The sequence below is a fragment of the Eublepharis macularius genome, chromosome 2 (genome assembly GCF_028583425.1).
Source record: "Eublepharis macularius isolate TG4126 chromosome 2, MPM_Emac_v1.0, whole genome shotgun sequence".
Taxonomy (NCBI): Eukaryota; Metazoa; Chordata; class Lepidosauria; order Squamata; family Eublepharidae; genus Eublepharis; species Eublepharis macularius.
The window spans coordinates 168,991,263-169,010,889 of NC_072791.1; positions in this window are offsets into that span (position 1 = coordinate 168,991,263).

Genomic DNA, 19,627 nt, shown 5'->3' on the forward strand with positions numbered 1-19,627 from the left:
GGCACAGTGACGGATACATGTAATTAGAGCAGTTCAGACAATAAAATTAGGGATCACAGTGAATGAAAGGGTTTTTAGCTAATTGGTTGTCTTGCTTTTAGACCTGAACTAAATTAACTATCTAAAAAACACAATATTTCAATAGTGTTGCTATTTTTTACAAGCACTACTACTCTATTCCTTTAAATCCAGTTTAAGATTACCTCTTACTTCAGTTTTAGTGTTCTAGTATCCTATAGTTTACACTGGGGTTTTATTTATATGTTTATTTATAACACTTAAGACCCCAAGCAACCCACACAGGAAACACAAAGTTGCAATAACAGTACAGTTTGGACCTCCTATTTAGTTCTTTTAATCCTGAATGCAGAAGTCCTGTTTGTGGGGAAAAGACAAAAGAGAAGACATACTGTAGCATCAGTGACTGGGTCTTCCCAACATTTTTTGTCTTTGCACTAAATGCAGGGTCTTTAAATACCCAAAATAGCCTGCGGTCTTGGCATCATGACATTGTTGTAAAACTTCCTTTCTCAGGCTAGCCGGGATGTAGAGTTTGTCGTCTTTAAACCATTCTCCGGCTGCCGTTTGTGTAAGTTTTTCTGTGGGTGCTTCCTCCCCCTCTTTTCCCACCTCACTTTTCACTTTTCCTCTCCACCCCTCGTGGCTTTCCTGCTTTCTCATTTGCTCTTTGGTTGCCTAGCTGCGAGTAGTCACTGCTCCTCCCAATTGGCTAGGAGAGAAGACAGTGTCAATAGTCTCCTCCCTCCTGCTCTGATGTTGCGGCATGCGCGAAAGAGCATCCGCAAGGAAATTAGATTTGCCGGGCAGGAAATTTAAGATGAAATCAAATTTTGAAAAGAATTCGGCCCAACGAAGTTAAGGCGCCTGGCAGTGTGAAGTGCTTCTAGGTTCTTATGATCTGTCCGTACTTGGAAGGGGTGTCGAGCTCCCTCTAGCCAGTGGCGCCAAGTAGTGAGAGCTACTTTAACTGCAAATGCTTCCTTTTCCCACACACTTCAATTCCTTTCTGCCTCCATGAATTTTCAAGATAGATAAGCACACAGCCGTATTTTGTTATCTTCTCCCTTCTGCATTAAGACCCACCCCCCATGGCTGAGTCACTGGCATCTACTTGCACTATGAAGGCACGGTTCTCATCGGGGTGTTGTAAGACCGGTTCTGAAGTAAATTGGGTTTTCAGTTTTTCAAACGCAAGGGGTGAAGAGGAAAAGTGAAAAGCGAGGTGGGAAAAGAGGGGGAGGAAGCACCCACAGAAAAACTTACACAAATGGCAGCCGGAGAATGGTTTAAAGACGACAAACTCTACATCCCGGCTAGCCTGAGAAAGGAAGTTTTACAACAATGTCATGATGCCAAGACTGCAGGCTATTTCAGGTATTTAAAGACCCTGCATTTAGTGCAAAGACAATTCTGGTGGTCCAGCATAAGAAAAGATGTCTCCCAATATGTGGCTTCCTGCCCTACCTGCATAATGGCAAAACCAAGAAGGGGGAAACCCCCGGGACTGTTGCAACCACTGGAAACCCCCTCCTGGCCCTGGAATGTCATTTCGATGGACTTCATCACCGATCTACCTCCCTCTAAAGGTTGCACCTGTATTCTAGTGGTAGTAGGCCTGTTCTCCAAACAAGCCCATTTCATCCCCTGCACAACCGTGCTTACGGAAAAGAAACTCGCCAGTCTGTTTATGAAACACATTGTAAGAATGCATTCTTTTCCTTCCAAGGTGATATTGGATCGGGGAGTACAGTTTGTTGCCAACTTCTGGCGGGAGCTCCTACAAGTAGCGGGAATTGAACAAGGAATGAGCTCCACCTATCATCCCGAGAGCGACGGACAATTGGAAAGAACTAATCAAGTATTAGAACAATTTCTCAGATGTTATATTAATTTCCAACAGGACAATTGAACACAATTTCTTCATTTTGCTGAATACGCTTATAACAACTTGGTCCACAGCTCGACCGGAGAATCTCCTTTTAAAATTGTGCATGGTTACGAGGGTTTAGCCTTCCCCTTTGAAACCAGCCCAGAGTCCAAGAAATCCGGAGATCTGGGAGAATGGTGGACCTCTCTCACCGAGCAATGGGCTGTAATCCAAAAAACTTTAAACAAAGCCAAAGCGGTCTATAAAAAGTATGCCGATCGCCATCGTGTGGAGCAATGGAAATTGCACCCAGGAGACAAAGTATATGTTTCCACCAAGAACTTCAAAACAGAACAACACAGTAAAAAGTTAGGCCTGAGGTATCTGGGACTCTTTCCAATAAAGAGAGTAATCAATGTCGTGACTGTGGAATTAGAATTACCCAAAAACCTTCGTCAGGTCCACTCCACCTTTCATGTCAGTCTCCTCAAGAAGGCACCCCCCCCGATGATTGGCATTCTGAAAAAGCGGTGCCCCACCCTACCCTCATGGATGGCCAAATACATTATGAAATAGAAGAGATTTTGGACTCAAAACAGAGGCACAACAAGATCTTTTACCTAGTCAGGTGGAAAGACTTTGAGGAGGGGTACAGAGAGTGGGTGGAAGCCTCCAATGTGAACGCCCCAAAATTGATTGCTAAATTTCACAGAAAGTACCCTGAGAAACCGGAGCTTAAAGGGTGAGGGAAGGTCTTAAGGGGGGCAGAATGTCAGGATGTCAGTTTTCTAGCCAGAGCAACGCCATATTAACTCTTGTTATAATCAGTAGTTTTCCAGTTTTCCTCCCAATTGGCCCAGATGTCATCCAGGCCGTTCATACTCATGGGAGTGAAGAGTCTTATCTATCCGACCCAGCCAACGACCTTGATGTCCTCGTCTTCTCAGGGCTTTGCAGACAGGACTAGAGGGGAGGCTGGGAATGGGTGTTTGAAGTGTTGTAACTTTCGTTTTACATGCCATTCTCAACAAAGCTTTCGTTCAGCCAGGGGCCTCTCCAGCCCTTGGATTATGGACACCTGTATCCTGAGCATAGTCTTTCAATAAACCTTTTGAACCAAGAGACCTTGTGCTTCTTGCAGAAGGGGTGGGAGACGAACTCGAGATAACTGGGATTCCATAGCCTGACAAAGGGGAGAGGGTTTACTTATTTATTTATTAGACTCATAGTCCGCTCTCCCTGCAATGCAGGCTCAGAGTGAATTGACCCCTCCATCTTTGCATAGTTTTACCTACTGAAACTGTTACTCTCCCTACTCTCTTATTGGCCTTGAAAGGGAAAAGATGGACAAAAGTGTATTACTTTTCCTTCTGGGGGACAGTTTTGATGGACAAAACTAGACTGAGATGGAATCATTAAACTGTCTTTCAATCCTTACGTGGCTCTAATTTGAATCAGGGTCCCCATACTACAATTTAAAGTCACTGGAAGATTAGAAATACAGTAATTAGTTATTCTGGATTGACTATACAATAGAAAAGATGAGTAGCATTCCTTTACTGCACCTTCAGATTGGGAAAAGCTTTTGCCGTTGAATTTTCCTCTATGTAACACAAGTTCCTACAGAAGATCAGGAAGGCTTCCAATAATCACTGGCAATTTAAAATAAGTGTTTTTAGCAGCACCCAAAGTCTACTAATACACAAAAACATCATCTTAAGGGCACAGGAAAGTGGCGCAAGGAAAGGAATTAAATAGCTCTCATCATTCCCATCACTCCACCCCAGTTGTTCTTTTTAATCAGCAAAACCTGTCTCTATATATTGTCGAAGGCTTTCATGGCTAGAGAACATTAGTTGTTGTAGATTTTCCGGGCTGTATGGCCGTGTTCTTGGTATTGTAGTTCCTGATGTTTTGCCAGCAGCAGTGACTGGCATCTTCAGAGGTGTAGCACCGAAAGACAGAATTCTCTCTATGTCAATGTGTGGAGAAAATGTTAGCAGGTAATTTATATCTACTGAGGAAGGTGGGTTTGGGCTAAGTCATCCTGTAAGAGTTTCCCAGGTTTTGGCATGCTAATGGTGGGGAGGCTTCATTGTATCCTGAGGATGTCTTTTGCTGATTATAGCATCTGTTGTATTTTTCTGGTGGGTCTGAATACTGTTTGTAAGTTGTGCTTTTTCATACATTTTCCCATCTGATCAGTGATTCCTTTGATATACAGCAAAAACACTTTTCCTGTGGGAGACTGTTTTTCCTTAGTTTTTTAATTTATCCTTGGTTTAATCGCTCTTCTGATTTCATTTCTGGAGTAGTCATTTGCTTGAAGTGCGTGGTTTAGATGATTAATTTCCTCGTTGAGAAAGTACGGTTCACATATCCGTCTTGCGTGGTCTACTAATGTTTTTATTATGCCTCTTTTCTGTCGAGGGTGGTGATTGGAGTTTTTGTGTAAGTAAAATAGGATAAAAAAAACCAGGGTGGTGATTGGAAAAGATCAGCAAAGACAGTAGAGAGACCCCCTCACCTCTGCAGGAGTATACCCCATACCCTACAACTGTGGACAAGTTTATATCGGGACCACACAGCGTAGCATCCAGACAAGAATAAAAGAACATGAAAGACATTGCAGACTTGGCCAACCTGAAAAATCAGCAGTGGCTGAACATAGCCTAACTCAAACAGGACACAGTGTCTTATTCCAGGACACTAAAATACTGGACAACACACCCAACTACTTTGTCAGATTGCACAGGGAAGCCATTGAAATTCATAAACATAAGCACAATTTCAACGGGAAAGAATAGAGTTTAAGAATGAATAGGGCATGGTTTCCAGTCCTGAAAAACACTAGACTAACAAAATACCCGACATCTTACAATAGCCCTACAGATAAGATTAGCATATCAACCACCAATCCATATGCAAAAGAACCTCCTCAGGATACAGTGAAGCTTCCCCCCATTAGCATGCCAAAACCTGGGAAACTCTTACAGGATGACTCTGCCCAAATCCACCTTCCTCAGTAGATATAAATTACCTGCTAACATCTTCTCCACACATTGACACTGAGAGATCTCTGTCTTTTGGTGCCTCTGAAGATGCCAGTCACAGCTGCTGGTGAAACATCAGGAACTACAATGCCAAGACCAGTGCCACACAGCCCAGAAAATCTACAACAAAAAATGGCCTCTCTTTCTATTAGTGGAAAGTTACTGCTAAATACAACTCATTGTAAGATTTATTGAAATATCTCCTCAAAAATATGTTTATTATTTGTGCATAATTGATAACATCTAGGTTAGGTTACTGCAATGCGCTGTACATGGGGCTGCCCTTGAAGACTGTCTGGAAGCTCTAATTTGCACAGAAGAATGTTTTCTCTGCTTTCTTCTCCCCTTCCCACTCACCAACTAAGCTTTCTTTGGTCTGCTCCCTGTATTTGGCTACATTGATCTTTATTTTCTTCATTTATATTCTGCCTTTCTCCACAATGGGAACCTAAAGCAGCTTGCATCATTCTCCCCGCCTCCATTTTATCCTCACAACTATCTTGTGAGGTAAGTTAGATTGAGAACATGTGACTGGCCCAGAGTCACCTCATGAGATTCAATGGCAGAGTGGGGATTTGAACCTGGATCTCCCAGATCCTGTTCTGAAACTCTAACCACTACACCACAGTGGATTTTGTGGAATGGCTGCTATTGAACAGTAGTGAGCATCTGGTCTGGGTAAGTTATGCTAGTCACATGGTAGCATGCTAGGGTCACCAACACCAGGTCAGGAGATTTGGGAGCAGTGCTGTGGATGGCAGAATTTGGAGGGTGAGGGTAGTTAGCAGGGATGTGATGCCACAGACTCCAACCTCTGAAGCTGTTCTTTCCTCCAGGAGAACTGATCTGTGTAGTCTGGAGAGAAGTTATAAATTCAGGAGAATTCCAGGCCCTATCTGGAAGTTGGCAACCCTGTAACAAGCTGTCCTATGGCTGCTACCAAGCCTAGCCCCTAAAAGACTAAAACAGCCCCAGAAAAGGCTCTGCCCTTGCCTTTCACTGCTGTTGCTTAGCAATGGTCACTGAATTCATTCATTGCTTCTATTATTTTCGGGGTGTTCTCCCCTCCCCATTTTTTTTTTAAGATTGCAGATTTTTCTGCAAACTTGTTTTTTTTCAGGTCTGTCTTGTCTGTTCATATCTTCAGTCTCTGGATTTAAGTATCTTCTGAGAATTAGATATATTGATTCTATTTATGTTCTTTCCAGTTTTAAAAGTGGAGAATTTAAAACTTCATAGTTGCCCTGGTGGTTTCTTTGTCCAGAAGATCTGAAACAAAAACTTGCTGGAACCTAAGAGTTCTTTATAACTACCATCTTCTTCCAAGTCAATAAACAATGCACCTCACTTTTTAATACAATGAAATCTCTCCCCTGCTCCAGGAAGTATTGATTTAATTTCTTTTTCTTTCATTTGGGTCAAAAATATGCATTGTTTGAAAGTTGGATGTAACCAACATATCTCTCTGCTTATCACTTATTACCATACCTAGTGTGCTTTACTATATCTGAATTATTCAGTAACATTTGTTTGTTATAATGTATTCCTTTTAATCTTTTTATTGCATGAGTCACCAAGTCATGAGCTTAAGAGAAGAAACAACAGCAATCCTTTTCACCACATGTGGGATAAATTATTGCACCATATGTAACATTGATTGTTGCTTTGTGTGTGCTGCCTAATTACTATACACACTATTATAATTCATTGTGTGTTTGATATTTGTATGTATTCATAGATCTTCTGCACACAGCACAATGTTTGGTCATGGCGGTAGTAGTGGTCCCAAGGTATGGTTGGAGAGCTATATCCAAGTAGAACTGGGTCTGTTCAGTCCCTGGGTTGATGTGACACCCTGGAAATCCTATGTAAGCTTCTTGAATTCTATGATAAAGTAAAAGAAGAATATAAATATAACAAACAAAACAAAAACGAATTGGCTCATTGGGACCATGTACATTGGATGTACTGCCAAATATGTTATGCTCCTGGCTCTGACAGTGCTGAACATCTAATTAGGTATGCGGGAAAAAGGAGCAAGTAGGTGGCATATTCTCTGTAGGAACTCAGTTCCTGCCCATTTAATGGGTTATCAGCAACTCAAGCATATGTAGCAGTGAGTGCCCAGCACCATTTCTACCAACCTGTTCCCTGCAACATCTCATTTTGCCAGTTGGCACTTCTATGAATGATAAATGCTTAGCATGCCAAAATTAGGTCCAACTCCTGGCAATCATGACTGAGACATTTATTTATTCACTTACTTTATTCTTCCCAATGGGGACTCAAAGCGGCTTACATAATTCTCCTGTCTTCTGCCTTAACCCTACGACAAGTCTGACAGTTTATGACTGGACCCTAACAGTTCTTGCTCCAGGGTCACCCAGCCAGCTTCCATGGCAGAGTGGGGATTTGAACCTGGTTCTCCGAGCTCTTAAACCAATGTTCTAACGACTATACCACATTTATTTTGTTGTTAACCCAGACCCCCGTCCAAAATAGTAGTCATATTTTGTATCATAGGAATGAGAGGTAGTATTTTACTAAGTGGAATGGGGGGAAGGCTCACTCACTCCTTGCCCAAACCTTTATTATTGCATATGACTGAACAAGTGTTGTTTATTGGAATCTAAATTAGCCCATCCTGAGTCCACCTGGCAGGATCTTTAACCTTATCTTTAACATACTCAATCTGGTCCATTATACCTTCTGTGCCTATGTGTATGCTGTGCAGTCAAGTTGCTTCCAAACTATGGCAATCTTATGAATGAATTAATGCCCTCCAAAATGTTTTATTATTGGCAGTCTTGCTCAGGTCTTAGAAACTGTAAGCTGTGGCTTCCTTTATCGAGTCAATCCCTCTCAAGTTGGGTCTTCTTGTTTTCCTACTGCCTTCCTCCTTTCCTCGCATTATTGTCTTTTCCAGTGAGTCTTCTCATGAGGTGGCCAAAGTACAATAGTCTCAGTTTTGTTATTTTAGCTTCTAAAGAGAAATCAGGCTTGATTCGATCTAGAACCCACTTATTTTTCTTTTTAGCCATCCATGGTATCTGTAAGACTCTCCTCCAGCAACACATTTCAAATGAATTAATGGTCTTCCTGTCAGCTTTCTTCAGTATCCAACTTTCATATCCATACATAGTCATGAGGAATACCACAGTATGTGTTATCTTGATCTTGAGATCTTTGCCCGGCCAGCTTTTTAGAATCTGCAGATATGAGGGAAAGGACACTGCCTTCTGTCACTGGTTAGAGATCTCTGCATCCTTGTACCATCTCCAGTCAAGCAACAGCAGCAGTGAGAGAAGATCAGCCTGCAAAATGGATATAAATGTTCATTTCATTCTGACATGGCTAGACTGTTCTTTTTTTTCTACCTCATCCCTTCACTCAACAATGAGAGGCTGATGCTCTGACTCAGTAGACCCTTCTAAGCAGCGACTGAACTTGTAGAAAGTTGGAGTGAGCATGAGCAGACTGACCCCACCTCCACCTCCCCCCCCCCAATTGTCAGCTCATGAGCATGACCCCTAAGTGCAGAGGAAATATCAATCTGTACACTCCCTCCTTGTCATCAGGGATGTTTGGAAAGGAGTCCTGGCATCTATTTCTCAAACAGTTCCAGCAATGGAAATAGACAGTAACATGATATTGTTGACTATATTTACCTGTACTATTAGGGGAATCCTTCTTTTGAGAGGAGAGGAAACAGTTATATTGAGCAAAATGAATGCTTTGGTATTCAACCAGCAAAGACTGGTTGTTGTTTTTTAGAAACATCCTACAGATGTATAATTTACCCTACCCAATTTTGTCACTCTTAACTTCATCTAATTTCCTTCCTTTAACATTCTTAAGATGTTCTGCCAGAGGAGAACCCACCAAATTTACCTTCAATTTCAGTTGAGCCACATTTGGTGACCCTTGCATGCAGAATAGAAAGGGAAATTTGTACTGCAATCCTAAATAGAGTTACTCCAGTCTAAGCCCATTGAAGGCTTTTAGGAACCAAACTGGACAACTGGTCAAGTACATTTAATATGGCTAATTTTCAGAAAGTAGCGGTACCAACTCCTCAACTGGAATAATTGCTAACCCTATTTAAACAGGGTCTATGGCTTGGTAGCTGATTTCTCAAGTTAAGTGGCTCGGCAGCTGAAATTCAAAGTCACATGGCTCAGTTTTTAAATTCCTTCTGTGGTTTTTTTAGAGAGGCCTGTCCTGACCTCTATGCAACTGGGAGGACACTATCCTGATCCCTAACCGTTGGGTATTAACTTCTACAGAGGAGGGGACCGGGGAAAGTGTGTCCTAACTTTTCCCACCCGACAAATAGACCGAAATAATGTGTGGGAACAATTCCCAGGGAGTAAAATGCAGAAAAATTGAGTAAAGGTTCCCTCCCCAAATCAGGGGCAACTAAAGATTTCATACACACGAGATTCACAAGCGCTCACCAGGCTCAAATGTTTTCGCGGGGGAGGGAAGATTCCCCACGTCTGCAGATTTAGGGCCAAGCTACACATGACAAATGACACTTGAACAGCAAGTGTATTTCTCCCTGTTCACTTGCCCTCCACTCAATCCACTTGCCGTTCAAGTGTCATTCGTCATGTGTAGCTTGGCCCTTAGACCTCAGGATGATCAGTCCGAATTTATAGAAGTACAGGATGATGCCCGTGAGCTCCGCCAATTAATCTGTTACCGGGAATGGTCTCCTTGCAAGTAAATAGAATTTGTGGGAGGAATTAGCAGCAAGGAAGATAGCTATGCGAGAGGCTGGTAACTATGGGATCTTTTCCATCAGTTTTTATGGGGTCCCTTCCAATTATAACAAACGAGGCTGATGCTTTAAATTCAAGGAACAAACTTTTACTGAAGGGGGAAAACACACGCATACACAGGTGTAATTACTAAAATGGTTATACACACACAGAGTCCTAGGAAGCTAGTCAGAAGTTGGAATAGAGTGAGGGAGGACAAAGTATATCTACCTATCCTGAAGAGTAGTTCAGTCTGCTGGAGAAGAGGGTAGCTTCAAATGCCAGCGTTCTTGGCCAGGAGAGCAAGAGGCTTAAGGCAAACCTCAAGGGAACAGCACTTTGGATCTAGTAAGTGTGTATAATTTGAATTAGGCCAGGGCATTACTTTTATAGGGTAAAACGTGCCCCGAGGGGGGTGTCCCATCTAGCTGTTAGAACAAAGACTCCAATGGTCAGTTCCTGGGATTTACAAAATGTTTGATTATCTTGATTGGTAGCTGCCAGGGCATGTGAAAGAGGATGCAAAACTTGTCCTGACTCTGCATAATAGAGCAGTTTGTTAATGAAGTCCACTGGAGCTAAGTTGATGGATTTAGTTGTGGAATGTACCTTCCCAGGAATAAATCATATCACTTATGAATGCTAGTTGAGTTTCCTCTCAATCATGGACAGAAGATCTCAACACATTCCTTTTCTTCCTTCCATGATAAGTGGGAGTGACTCTGCGAGACCTTTGTTGCGCTGGATTCCTTTAGAGGCTGGGGAGGCTGCAAAACTAATCATCACTAATCTCTCTGCCTTTAGATGCGGCATTCCATTCATGCCTGGGTCTTCCAGGCAGGACTCAGCAACTGTTAGATGGAATCCCCCTGGCTGCAATCCATACTGCCATTTTAATATCACAGGTAGCCATATTGAATGGCTATTAAAGATGGCAGAGGCTGGGCTGACCACTTACATGGGGAAGTATGGTACTTCAGAGGGATTGGCTACAGGTCATAGTGGGTCCTGGGCAAGACATTTGTGGCACTCTCTCCGCCATCATGAGCTTTCTTTATTCATAACACATACACAGAGGTGTACTAAGGCTAACACCCTCCCTAATACTCCTCAAAGTATACAAGTGATATTTCACCTAACTCAACAGGCTTGAGGTGGAGGTTTGCCAGAAGCAAGGGAGGAGATGTTCCTGGATGCCCAAGAGCAAAGTTTCCAGTTGTTCGTCCTGAAGTGCATCTTTTACGGAAAAGAAAGGCATGCAGAATGATATTCTCAGTGACTACCTTGCCCTGAAGACTTGTCAAAAGTGTTTTATTTGGCTGCGTGTCAGGAGGCCAAGGATCAGCAGAGGTGCGCAAGTTACTATTTCTTAATTTTAATTGGTTATTTTATGTGGCCTTAAATTATATTTACTGGAACTGCTGGGATGAGGCATGTCAGGAATATAAAGTAATTAATTAAATTAAATAATAACTCTCACTATGCTGTCTGCGTAATAATTGAATATCTCCATTCCTGTGAGTGCTGCCAATGTAGCCAACCACACCCTCTGGCAAATGGTAGTTACCCTAGAATTTGTATTATCATATGTGCCAAAAAAGATGAACTCAGCCCTTAAAAGAACCCCAAACATAAAAACTCAGATAGAAATAAATGGGTAATGAAATAGACTTGTGGGTTGTACTGGCCAAATGATTTCTGAGTGCTTTATCAGACTCAGGACTCAAAGGGATATTCTTTGGTAAACATATTTTGGGAAAGAATGTGCTTTTGGATTATGAAATCTACACAGCAGGTTGCATGGAAAAATAAACTTGTTCACAAATCCAATTCTGAACACTCCGTAAACAGATTTAAGGGTAACAGTGCCATTGGTACAATTTGAGACCATGTACTTCTAAAGAAGAAGCACAGCATATCAAAGTGAGTAAACACCTTGTCTATGTGTGTTTAAGATACATTTTTAAAATATAGCCATGACAGTTGTAACCTGATTTTTTAAAAAAGACACAAGATTGTCAGTATTTCAGATTCAAAAAGAGTCCAGTAGCACAGTGTCGACACTGAGAGATCCCTGTCTTTCGGTGCTACACCTCTGAAGATGCCAGTCACAGCTGCTGGCGAAACGTCAGGAACTACAATGCCAAGACCACGGCAATACAGCCCGGAAAATCCACAACAACCATCGTTGTCTGGCCGTGAAAGCCTCCGACAATATATCGCTTCTACAGTAGTTTGCAAAAAATCAGCATAGAACAAAATTTTACCTGAAACCTAGGTAGCAATTCAAGCATCTTGTACTGTAAATTCTTGTCACTAAAAATGTTATTTCACAACTAGTGCATTTATTGAATGTCAGAGGGACATTCGTATGTAAATATCAAATATGAGGGGTGCTGGAAGAAAAGCCACTAGAAGTCTTCTAGCATCTTAAAGCCTAACAGACTGAATCCTGATGAACTTTATTGTTCATTCTTGTTTCTCTTGGCAAGTTGGTTTGACCTGGAAAATGCATGGTACTTTGGGCCAATGTAGTTACCTACAACCTCTGTCTACTTGGAGTCCAGTGTCTACTTAGGTCATAATAATAGCTCCTTTAAACAGATTAGTATCCCACTTAGAGCAGTGAACAAATTCAGTGTTATTATCCCCACAATACAGCTGGGGAAAGCCACTTGCTGAGCTCACGGCACTACTGGGATTCGAACCAACAGAGTTCTGATTCACAGGCCAAACACTTAACCATTATGCTATAGCAACTTAAATTTTTTTGAAGAGATGTACAGTGTAGGCCTAAGAGAAAGAGAGGCAGAGGTATGGAAGTGAGACAGTGTAAAGGAAGAAGAGGACTTGGGGAAAAACTTAAACGGGTGTTTGGATAGGGGTATTTGGCAGAAAGAGGGCAAAAGAGGTTTGAATAGATAATGGAAGGCGGGGGGATCTTAGGAAAGAAGAAATGCAGCATGATTAGGTAACAATAATGCTCTATGAACATGCAAACCCTCCCCCCCTTGTATCAGGTGCTAATTTACTCTAAGGACAGGAAAGCTCTGCATGGAACTCTTTTTCCTTTGGAACAGCTGGTCTCTTATCAGGCTTGGAGCAATCAGCCAGCTACTTAACTACTTACAGCAAAACACTTTACTGTGTGGCTTCTGATTTTCTTTGTTAACATGAAAAGAAGTTTGTCTTCCAAAGAGGCATTGTAGTGCTTTATGAATATATGCAGATACACACCTGCTACCTGCCATTCGGTTACTTGACAATAGGAAATGATCATTGAGCCTATTAAAATTACTAACCAGCCCCCCCCCCCTTTCCAATGCTGTTCAATTGGCAATTAAATTGTATTGCTCTGGGAAAAGTTTGGACACAGTCATCAAAATATCTAGAAACTATAAGTTTATTGCGACCACATTTAACAATTGATCTGCTTATTTCTAAATGCAATTATGCTCCATAAATGTAATGACTGTTAAGATTCCAAAACTAAATGGGGCATCTATTTAGCTTGGTGTCCAGTCTAGTGGTTAATAAAAATTAGGAAAGATAAGTGTTACTGATTGAAACTTGAAGTTTCAGTACTTTCACACAGCCAATCAAGATTCTAATCAACTCTCCTAACAGTAAAAAAAAAATGATACTTTGATTGTAGGTACAGAAGAAAAATGAGAATCCCCCAGTTTGTTTTACAAAATAACAGAGTATCCTCCATTTTTTTTACAGAACAAATGCCCACCCCAGCCACTCATCTAAACATATTGAGCAAACTTATACCGAATGAGATCAACCTGGCCTAGTAGTTACTCAGACTTGCACCCACTCTCCAGGTCTTTATTAGCTCTTGTGATCCATTGGTAGAATCTGAAGCTGGGGAGATTTTAAGTGTTCTACTATTCAGGTCCCTGTTTTCTGTTGTTATCATTTCCCTTTCATATCAAAGGAGACAATGGGCATGCATTAGATCAACGGTCGACTGATAATAGCCCTGGTGATGTTATCCATTCCTCATATTATCCCTCCAAAATGTATTTGCACTTTTAAAGAAATAAAGCTGTGCTTGCTGATGGTGTGAAATATTGAATTCCGTAGGAACTGCCTCCATCTTATTGAAATTGCTCCAAGACTATGGTGCTTGATAGAACAGAGCTAGTGGTTCCATCTTGAGTTAAGGTAAGTTGTTGGGTTTCTAGCTGTGAATCTGCTACTTCCCCGTCGCCTTTTCAGTAAGTGTGCCAAAGTCACTTCTGAACTCTAAGGTGCCTCCCATTATTTATACAGCATCCTCACCCCAAGTACTTTGGTGGATGCTGAAAACGAAACCAGGTAACAAAATAGTCTGTGAAATGTATGCTTGGTTATATCATAGCAAGGTCTAATTCTCTTACCACGTCATTCTAAAATGCTTCTCCTATTCCCGCATGTGTACTAATGGCCATCATTGAGTTATAACTTGGGGAGTGGAGCATTTAGGCACAGATATTGATGTCATCTTCTATTTCTTCACATATGTTGGGGTAAATTACAAAAAAAGGCAAATCGGGGTGAACTTGCATATCATTTGCCTTTTTGTAATAATATTTTACTGATAAGTTTCCCCATCCAGTATGGTGGCAGCATTCTCGCAAAGGGTAAATATATATCAACACTTTCATTACTGCTCAATTTCATATGTTATCACTCTGGGAGAAGTGCTACCATTGCATTGTCAGAGATTTAATGGTCTAGAAAAACAGTTCAGTCTCCAAAATGTCAAAAGTAATAAGGAGAGAAAAAGGAAGTCTTGGGAAAGGGGTTAGCCGCCCTACATGATCTTGGAGAAAAATTAGACTGGGTGAACAATCCACGTAGCCATACTATAAGGAAACTACCTTTATTTTCTGTCTGTATGATGCCTAATAATTTTTGTAGGGTAAGTCACTTCAGATTAGACGAGAATGCTCCCGTTTTGCTAACTCTTCTATCTTGCCTCCAGTACTTCAGGGGGATGTGGTGAGACAGTAAACAGAAGAAAGGATTTTCAGTGGCAAGGTTGCAATCTTTTGCATCCTTACATGAAAGTAAACCTCATTGTACTTCATAGGACTCACTTTTAAGTAAACAGGCATAGGACTGAGTTACATAACCTTAAAAATGAGGTGTTCCTGTCCCAGTTCATCTACCCTCCAGATAGCAACCACATTCCCACCAGCTGTAAATAAGACCCGGTATACAAATGTAGCTAATTGAGGTGGTAAAAAAGGGCTCTGCTACTTCAAACAGTGAGAGATCACATTGTAATGCTCCCCAAGGGTGGGGGGGAGGGAAGAGCCTCCCTGCAAATAAAAAGATACCACACTGGGGAGAAAGGTTCAAGCCTAGCTCTTCACATGTTGTGCTGCCCACTTGTGGGAGTTACTAACGAAGGGGGAATAGTAATCCCTCTGTTAAATGGCTCAGCACGTTAAGATGTGTGTCTGTCCAGGTAGTTAAATCTACACCTGGTCTCTGCTTCTTGTAAACCAATCTTCAGAGCAGTAAACAAATTGAAATATAAATAAATAAAATAAATAAAATGTCTATTAGAGGTGTATTACTTGAAACTTATGAATGCAGAAAATTAAACACTTAGCTGTTGAAGAAATAGAATAAAACCAAGTGAAAGGAAAAAAATAAACAGGATGGATGAGGTGGAAAGACAATGCAAGGCCAGGTATTTTCTCTTTTTAAAATAAGTGAGAACTATATTAGACTGGAACAACTCTGGCTAAGAAGTAGGAACACTCCATCAATCAATACATGATGACGAATAAGAAAGCCATCTCAATTGCTAATGGATCCACCTGCAGGAATTTAAGCAGTTCTGAATGCAGAAACTAGGGGGCAATATGACGAAACAACATAATGCCCAATTGGGGTAAAACACCATCCCCTAAAGTCTCTTCTACCACTTCAGGATTCGACCTCATATCTTCTCATTCTGCTGCATGTCTTGACCAGGCCCAACTTCTACCATATGGGACAATGGTGGTGGTAGTAAAAAGAGATCACTATGCTTGTGAGCTCAGTAATCTCATGTGTCTCACATGGACCACTGGTCTTTGATTACAAGATGGGCCTTCATAGTTCAGGGAGGTGTAGGCTTGCCATTCCCCTGCCTGGGGTGGGGGATCCCATGCTCCCACCTCTTCCCCCCACCCCCACTTACCTAGCCAGCGGTACACCCCTGAGCAGCATGGCATGTCCCAGTGCCCCGCAACTGGTCCATTTCAGGCCAAATCAGGCCCATGGGGGGGGGGAATTCAGCTCTTTGGCATGCGCGGGAGGCTTCCGGGCCACCCTTTGACCCACGTGATGACATCACTTCCCAGAAGACCCAGAAGTCCAAGGAAGACCAGGATTGTTAAGCAAAGGCAGACAATGTTAGCCTCTTGCCTTGAAAATCCCAACAGGGGTTGCCATGAGTCAGCTATGTCTAGACGGCTCTCTCCACCACCACCAGGAGAGAAAGGTGGAGCAAAAATAAAGTAAATATATCATAAATTGAAACAACTTAAAGCCTATTTTGCAGCAGTCTGGATATTCGATTGTAAAACTGAGGGGAAGGGCATTATTGCAAACTTCAAGACAAATGATATATTTAATTGCTTGCTTATAGCATGGCAACCCAAACCAATAGTAATCCAAAAAGATACTAAAATAACTGAAATCTTGAGCCACAAACCTATTTCTTATGGTAAACTTTCTCACCTGCTACTCCCCCTCCCCAAACCAACTGTGAAGCCGGTGGCATCAATAATTAAACAACATCAGGGGAAGGAAAGTGACAAACCTGACAAACCCGTCAGAAAGTATTTTGACAAGTCTGTAGACTGGAAAGATTGCAAATGAGGGCCTAGCCCCCTCATTACACCTTCCACATTTAACACACTTATCTTTAAACATAACACAGCTCGAAGATCATCCATTTCACCCACACACTTTTGATGTCACAACAATAGCTGCGGCACCAATACTTAACGGCTGACACCCTGGCACAATGATGAATAACCTTTTTGGCCGCAGCACCTTCAGGTACTCCCATCAAAGTAAAATTTGTCCCTATTAATCAAATATAAGTGCTCTTTGCTGAAATCCTCATTTGTATCGCACAGATTTCTAACATTCATCTCAGATGCTATGCACAACTGCTAACCTTTCAGGTGAGTCCACTGGGAGGGACTGCTCATTTGTATACAAGGGCTGTCTCATAAAAGGGCAACCAAACATCATTTACCCAGAGGTGAGGTAAAAGTGGCTTACTGGCGTGTCAGTGTTTTTGGCTTCAACAATCAGACATTAATTAACAGCCATCCATTGATTATTATTGATTTGCCTTTGCTTTTGCTTTTCTTTCTAAAAGTTTGAAACAGGCATATTCCTTTAGTCATTATTATTGGCTCTTTTGTTTTCTCAGAAATAGCTTTCATTAATTGGGTAGAAGTCTTTGTGAGTCTAACCGTGCAACGATAAGGAGAGCTACACCCTTCTAAGCCCATTCACTCCAACAGAAGCATGTTACTCTGCTATGAATGGCACTGTAAGTCTTTAACTAGAAGTTAGGCCTGGAACAGATGTACAAAACATCAGGACACAGTCTAAAACAAACATGGTCCAAGTCTGAATGGATTTTTAAAAAAATACCATTTTTTGTCAGCCTATTTATTAAATTGAATGTGTAGACCATCCAACGGCCCTTTAACTCATTATTAAAACATGATTAAAATAATGTATCTAATTTATTTATTTATTTATTTAATTACATTTTTAGACCGCCCTCCCCGTCAGACGGGCTCAGGGCGGTTTGACAACAAATATATCTGGTTCAATTTCAGATAAAACAACAGATGCTGAAACTTCCAGATCTCCAATAAAAAGAGAACTTACAAAAATGTGCTCCAGCTCAAATTTTGGTGAATCCTCAGCAGACACTCTAACTGTGGAGCAGCCACTACAAAGCAATGTCTTGAAAATGGTACAAGTAGTATTCTCCAAAAGTCACTCTCAGTCCATATAAAGGAACTATGATGGTCCACATGTCAGACTGGAACATGTGTAATTCTGCCTGTATACCCCTGATCTATTGATTTGAGATGATATCCTTAGTTAAGAAATTTGGCATTCCCCCTTGATTTCTAGGGAAGAAGGACGTCATTTAATGTGAACAAAAAATTCTGTTTATAAACATGTTTGTATCCATGTTCCACAAATAACTGTATAAATCCAGACTAAGAAAATCTATTCTTCATAGTGATTCCTGAGCACTACCTGTCACTGAAACCTAATGGGCAAGTGATATAGCTGGTACTTTACTGCAAACTCTTCTTAGACTTTGGTTGAAGTGCTGTGATGTCGCATAACTGATATGCATTGAAACTGTGGAGGAATTCCATAATCAGACATGGAACACAGAAAATTAGTGTTCTAGATTGCTTTTTAGGGCTTCAATCCCAGAAAGCTCTCAAAAGCTTTCTAGGAGTTTTTAGGGGGGAAATGCTAGGAAATGTTCTGGAAGCTGGTGACGACATTTTCCACAGAGGAAAAATCTGTGCATCAACCAAGAGCAGGCACCTGTTGTTCTAGGACTGTTAGATAGTCTTCAGGAATGGTGACTCTGGTATTGCAGTGGTCCGCTCTCACAACCCCCCACCATGGACTCCTGATTTTTATGTAATACATATGGCTTATGTGTGTAGATGGAATGGATTGCGTGGTAACCATCCTGCCAGGACCGTCAAAACTATTAGAAGCATTCCCATAAAAGAATCAAAGGAATATTCTCCAGGACTCCAGGTGTCAAAGTTTCATGTTGAGATGGTCGGTGGAACAATGTCTGAGGAAGAAAGACTGGAAATAGCAACTGCACATTTTATTAGTAATGCTGCAGGCCCATTACTTCAGTGCTTATCCGTCATTAACATATAATCTGAAAAGTCTAGCTGATCCCACATCAGTGACTTCAGTGCAGCAGAACTGATTTGTTTACATAGACCATCTTAGCTGGAAGAGGGTCATTATTTCACAGTTGCCTTAGATTGCTATGACATTTTCTTGGGTCCCCAAGTTATTTTTACATGGGTTAATTCCCACCCACCCCAAATAATATCTTGCGACTTGAACTTGAATTCTAGTGATGTTAAGAATGATTTACCACATATACATCCTGTCATTGTTATACTATCTTTGGAATGTTAACAGGGTGAAAGTATCATGCTTTGTCTGGTACTGTTTCTCTCAGAGAGGCTTGAAGCAGACAATGAAAGGTAGGTACCACTTTGACTGCTTTCCTACTGGTACTCTGTATCAGCCTGTACCCATTTACTTTCACCCCAAATGTCAAGCCAAATGCTTTCCAGCCTAGGAACCATGTTCTTCATCATAGGCAACCAGATGAAGATTTTGAAATGTTCAGTGTGGGAATCTGCAAAAATGATTAGGAGCTGCTATATAAATGATAACACTTGCATTAACACAAGGTCAGAATTAACACAGGTATTTTGAAATCCTCTTCTAAGCAAATGAAAATGATCTCTTCTGAGGAAACAGGAGAGTGGGTGTTTTGGAATGCCATACAATCTATTTATTTTAGAAAAGAAGTTTTCTTTGTCATCTGTTACTTTTGAGTGGGAGATTTATAACAAACCTCGGCAGTATGCTGTGGTATGGACTACAAATGGGATTATTCACAATATTTTTTTTAAATGTAACTGTTTGCTGAAGCTCCTGAAGGTCATACATTAAATAGGCTGCACAAATCCATCGTCTCTCCCTGCCACCCGCCCCATGCAAAACTTTGGTGCAAGGAAACAATAAAGGGGAGAAGCGTTGAGCTTTCCTCAGTGGTACAAATTGAATTGCGCTGACATTTTACAGAGCTGCAGATTGCTTCTCTTACTCAAGTGCCT